At 32.9% G+C, this 6,202-nt stretch overlaps 1 long non-coding RNA gene across 1 annotated transcript in view; it reads left to right on the top strand.

Moving 5' to 3' along the window:
* Positions 1-641: 641 nt before the first annotated feature.
* LOC138162791 (uncharacterized) overlaps positions 642-6,202 on the top strand; it is a 10,955-nt gene continuing 5,394 nt past the window's right edge. The window contains exon 1 of the long non-coding RNA XR_011168713.1: positions 642-1,225. This is a non-coding gene — a long non-coding RNA (uncharacterized lncRNA). The remainder of the gene's footprint in view (positions 1,226-6,202) is intronic.

Raw genomic sequence — 6,202 nt, 5'->3', positions numbered from 1 at the left:
GACAGGGCATGGCATGCAGGGTGGTTGGCGTGAGTATGACATCCCTGATTAGGTCTTTACTCACAGCATTCTGTGGGTGTGAGCCTTGGAATCTGTCACCACCTCTAATTTTGGGAATAATAGTCTCTACACAATAGATTCTGTATACAATCTACCCACTCCCTCACCAAAAAAAAAGGAAAAAGAAAAAAAAAAGAAAAGAAAAAGTATTGAAACCCTTGCAAAGTACTTAGAAACTAAAAGCTGCAAAATATACACATACACACATACATGCACACACACACACACACTGTGGTCTTTCCATTTTAATCTTCATTACCTTCAAAATCATATTTGGTCTTTCTCAGTCTGGGCACTCCAATTATCTGATACCAAATACACCAGATAATCAAGCCTGTGTAACAAGATAAAAATAGACTTATCTACTGGAGGACTGGATTAGAATTCTGTCCATTAGGGTCCTCTCTACCTCCAAAGGCATTTATATAATAATATTCACAATTTCATATAGGATACTCTTTTTTCTTGTCTCCTTTGTATAAGGAAATATTTATATATATTTTAAAGTTCATAATGAAAAAAAAATTAGAAATCAGTCACAGGTGATTCCTTATTCCCCCACCCTGTGACTGATGAAAGGAGATGGAGAAGAAAGGATGTAAGGCATGAGAGACAGAAAGACAAATGAGTTTGACCTCTGAGCTATTCAGAGACCAGGTTCCCTAAAGGCTGAATACTGTCTGTCTGGGTCCAGAGTTGAGAAGGGCCTCTTAGAGAAGAGAGTGTAATCTGCCCTGAGACCCCCATCTGAGCTGAGTAGAAGATAAGTTATTTACTCTGATTTCACATTAATTACTTAATACAAGGTAATTGGAGTAAGGAGAGATAACTAACCACTAAGGGGATCAGGGAAGGCTTCATACATGAGACAGTGTATATGATATTAAGAATCTGTGAGGGACTGGGGAAGGAATGCACAGTGGCAACAGATGGAATGTTAAGTTAAGAGAATAAAGAGTATCTAGTTTGACTGGAATGTGGACTGTGTGAAAGGGAGTTACAGAAAATAGGGCTAGAAGATAAGTTAGAACCAGACTATGGAAGGCCATAGAGAATCTCCACTTCCCCACAAAAACATCAGCAAATATCTCAAAGAACAGCAGGCTGAACAATGATCAAGAAGACAAACAGAAGCTACATCCATCCCGGAAATGGGCAGAAGAAGGTGAGAAGCCATTAGGTCCTTGGGGAAGTCATGAGCCAGGGAATGCAGAAGTAATGTGAGATCTGGGAAATGGCTCTGAAGTCAGTAAAAAGATGGCTCCAAATTGTCAGTGCAATAATGAGGACAGAGGCAGACTGCTAAAGGTGCCTTCAATCATTTTTCACCCTACAATTCTTTAAAAATTGTTTTGTAGGGGCGGCTAGGTGGCGCAGTGAGTAGAGCGTTGGCCCCGGAGTCAGGAGTACTTGAGCTCAGTTCTGGCCTCAGACACTTAACACCCTCACAAAAATACAAGCTGTGTAACCTTGGGCAAGTTACTTAACCCCAATTGCCCTCCAAAAAAAAAAAGCAAAAAAATTGTTTTGTAGGGGGAATATTTGTAATAGGAAAGTTTCTAGTGTTTTTCAGCAGGAAATAATAATAACTTGGTTTTAAATGTAGACTTTTGATCATATTAAAGAAAGGTCCTTCCATGTCTAATTTATTTGTTTGTTAATTTATTTTAAGTTTTTTTATAAAAAAAAACAAAAAAGGTATGTGGTATTTTGTAAAAAAAAAAACAGTTTGCATCTATTAAAATATCCATTTTTGGTTTATTTTTGTTTTATGTGGTAAAATGGACAAAGTGCTGGCTTGGAGTCAGGAATACCAACATTCAAATTCAACTTAAGATACTAGCTATGTGATCCTGGGCAATTCACATAACCTCTGTTTGCCTCAGTTTCCTCATCTGTAAAATGAGGACAATACTAGCTCCTACCTTCCCAGATAGCTATGAGGATCAAATGAGAAGTAATTGTAAAGCACTTAGCACAGTGCAGGCGCACAGTATGCACTATATAAACATTAGCTATTATTATTATAGGGCAGCTAGGTGGTACAATGGATAAGGCACTCATCCTGGAATAAGGAGGAACTGAGTTCAAATACAGTCTCAGATACTTACTAGCTGTGTGACCATGGGCAAGTCACTTAACCCTGTTTGCCTCAGTTTTCTCATCTGTAAAATGATCTGGAGAAGGAAATGGCAAACCACTCCAGTATCTTTGCCAAGAAAACTCCAAATGGAGTCAGGGAGAGTCAGACACAACTGAAATGATTCAACAATTATTGTTATTATATTATAACTAAATCAGTTGCTTTTGTGTTAATGAATTAGCCTTGTAGATATAGTATGAGTCCAACTTTGCCATAAGGAATTATATTCTGGACCATTTCCCATAGTTTCCTCCCAAGGATTTTATTAAAGGTTTTTCCATTGATATTTATTAGTGAAAATGGGCGATAGTTCTTTTTCTCTGAAAGGAAGCAATTGTTTCATTTATATCTTTATGGTATTAATACCTAGCAATTGTAGAGACTTATGTTTGTTAAATGATTTGTAAAGCACTTTGCGGAGTGACTGGCACATAGTAGGTATTTAATAATGTTTGTTCTTTTACTTTCCCTTCTCCCAGGTGGGTGTCAGGAACATATCTATCCCTTAAAAGGAGTTTGGTGAAATCTCTTTTATCTCTGTTTTTGAAGATTGTGTTTGTGTATTTGTCTGTTTATTTTAAACAGAGGTGACAGTTGTTCTTTACGTGTTTGATAGAATTCATTTGAAAATCAATCTGACCCCACAATTTGTTTCCCTTTTGGCAATTCATATAAGGCTTACTTAATTTCCCTTTCTGAGGTTGGGTATTTTAAAATCTGTATTGCTTCTTTTGTCAGTTTGAGTTTTTGTCTATATTTTGGTAGATACTCATTCACTTAAAATAATTTTCCATGGCATTTATTATTACTATTAATTTTAGCACATACTTATGAAAACATTAATAATACTATTTCATCTCTGTTATAAATTCATGCTGTTGGTTTTTATTTTGATAATTTGGATTCCCTCTCTTTTGTTGGAATCGGTTAGCTAATAGTTATTGAATTTGTCAATTGTTTTTTAACATGGATTTCAGTGTAAGCAGTTCTGTGGTATTTTTAAGCTTCTTTATTTCTCCTCTAATTTTTAAGATTTCTTCTTTTGAACTTCCTTTACAAATCTCAACCTGTTTTGCTTTTTAGTCCTTTTCACTGCATGCTCAGTTCATTGATCTAGTTTAAAATTTTTTTTAATATAATGTGTCACAAATATACATTTTTCTTTGAAGATTACCCTAGCTACAAACAACAAGATTTGGTATGTTGTCTCTAGTGTCATTCTCTTAAAAATTATTGTTTCTATTATTTTTTTCTTTTACTCACTCAATATTTAGGTTATCATTAAATTCCATATACTCATAATTTTTCCCTCATTTTTCATTAATTTTTTGTATTGTAATATGGATCACAAAGGATATAATTATCGTTTTTATCTTTTTACATTGCATTTGATTGCTGTGGAAAGACTACAGAGTTTGGTGTTAGGGGAATTAGATCATATCTCTGACACTTTCTATCAGGGAAATATTGAACAAATCATTTGATCTCTCTGGGTTTCAGCTGGCTTTTATCATTTGTACAATCGTTGGGTCCAACCTTATTGATCATTGAATAGATGATCAATAAGGTCCTTTGCTGTTTGAAATTGGTTATCCTATAATCTTCTATGTCCCAGTATAAAATATATTTTTATAGAGGTATTGCTAAGCAATCCTTTAATAAAATAATTTAGTGCAGTTTTAAGCTATTAAAACTTAAATTTTGGGGGATGCTTTGTATTCTCATATAGAAATCACAATAGATCAGCTAAATATACTTTCCAACAATCTTCTCAGCTTTATATTTTCATTCTCATTTATTTTCCTGTTGAATTTATCCAACTTTGAGAAAGTACATTATATTCTCATACCCTTCATGTGTTATCATGATTATCTTTTTGAAATTCACCCAACTTTTCTTTTCTTAACTTAGATTCTATATCATTTGGTATACAGGCATTTAATAATGACATTTTTCATTGTTTTTGGTACCTTTAAGAATAATATGGTTTTCCATAGTCTATTGTAAAACCGTTTCTTACTTTCTCTTGCTTCTGTGGAATTGTTTTATGACTTTGCCAGACATAATCAGTCATCGTTTCTTTCTGTATGATTTGCCACAAAGCTATCCTTTTTCTCCCATTACCCTAAATGATGGTAGGAATCAAAATCACCTCTCTCTCTATCCCATATTATCAAATGAGATAATATTTTTAAAGCATTTAATAAAGTTCTTGGCAAATAGTAGGTACTATATAAATGCTAGCTATGATGATGATGATGATGCTCCTTGAATTCTGACAAGAATTTTCTTGAACCTTACTTTCCAGCCTTCTCATTTCACTACCAATATATGTACATATATTGATTTACTAAGGATAGAATAATTTCTTCATTAAGTATTAGTTTACTTACTCTTGCTATTCTTCTCCTATTTCCTTTATATTTTGACCTTTAGATTCTTTAGACTATTTGTATTCTTTTGCCTTCTTAATGGCTCTCAAATGATGTGTAAGGTTTTATTTTTCCTTGAATAGCAATGAATAGACAGAAACACTCCATTACATAAAGATGTCTCAATGTAGCTCTAACCACATGAAAACAAACATTTAATTTCTAAGTTTTTTTTTTATTACTATTGAAAATATTTTACTTTCTTTTGTTTGTCAGTTTGCATGTTGAATACTCAGCATACTTTTGGGTTTTGAAGGAATGACTTAAATAGTTAACTTTTCCTTTGTGCTGAACATCTTATTGCTTTCTTTAAAGCTTAGTCTAAATTTTATAGAATATTATATTGTGTGTCAATCAATATTTTCTTTTCAGAATATTATATTTCAACTTTTCCTCATTTCTTGTAAATAAGGAATAACTTTACACTATTCTGATTCATTGCTCTTGAAATATGAACAGATGCTTGATTTTGTAGTTATTAAATTTGTCTGTGATTTTTTTGGGGTGAATTAAAGTTGGAGTTTCTTTCAGTTGGTGTTCTGTGATTCTCACAATCCAGATTTTGCTATCTGTTTTCAGTATTCCTGGAAAATTTTCCTTCATTTCTTAAAGTATAGTATGCAAGGTTTTCCCCTTAGTTTATTTCCCCAGAAGATTTAGATTACCTCTAGATAATACTTAGACTACTTTATTTAATAATAATTTCAAGTTCTGTCTTTTAATTTGGTCAGCAAATTGTTCTTCCACCTCTGCATTTTTACATTTCTATTCTATTTTTCTTTGTTTCAAAGAATCTACTACTTTGGAAAGCATTGTTATTATGTTGCCCTAAATTTCCTAATCTCTAAGTAGATTTAAATTTTTTCCTTAAGAGTTCTATTTTCTGTACTTATACGAGATTTTTTCCCCTTCTGTAATTATATTTTGAACCAGGTTATCAGAGTTGTTCCATTAGGAAGTCAGATGTCTTATAGGATAGAGTGTTAGATTTGGAGTTAATAAAGGTTTTCAAATTCTGCCTCAAATATGTAAAAGCTAGTTGAGTCAATTTCTTGATTTGGAAAACAGGAATCATGATAACATTTGCTCCCCAGAACTGTTCTGAGAATTAAATGAAGTAACATATGTGAAGTGTTTTGAAAACCTGACTAGCTATTATTATTATTGTTGTTGTTGTTGTTGTTGTCATTGATGTTTTCAGGGGCTTTGCACAATTTGTTGTAATATATTCCAACCTCCTCAGGACATTTTGATTTGTTTTTCTTTGTTGTAAAGTGCTTATTCATTGAGATGATTTTTTTTCTTCAATCGTTTGCTTATTTTTCCTCCTCACTCAGCTTTCGTCTATTTTTATCAGATCTGATGAATTTCTATGGTTCTCACTAAAAACAATTTTATTATAACCAACTTTCCCTTTTATAAATCTAATTTTGTGTCCCTCCCCTTGTCCTCTTTTGCCTTTTTTTTTTTTTTTTTTCTTTATCTGTTCCCTGAAAATAAAAAAGTTTTAGGTTTTTGGTTTAAAAAGACTTCTGAAAAGCCACTTTTCTTGCATCTATTCCCCACC

Source organism: Petaurus breviceps, unplaced genomic scaffold (genome assembly GCF_028583685.1).
Source record: "Petaurus breviceps papuanus isolate PSGF00001 unplaced genomic scaffold, PetGlider_PUasm1.0 186, whole genome shotgun sequence".
In the NCBI taxonomy this organism is placed as follows: Eukaryota; Metazoa; Chordata; class Mammalia; order Diprotodontia; family Petauridae; genus Petaurus; species Petaurus breviceps.
The sequence above is the reverse complement of the archived record's forward strand: the minus strand, read 5'-3'. Positions and strand labels throughout refer to the sequence as shown.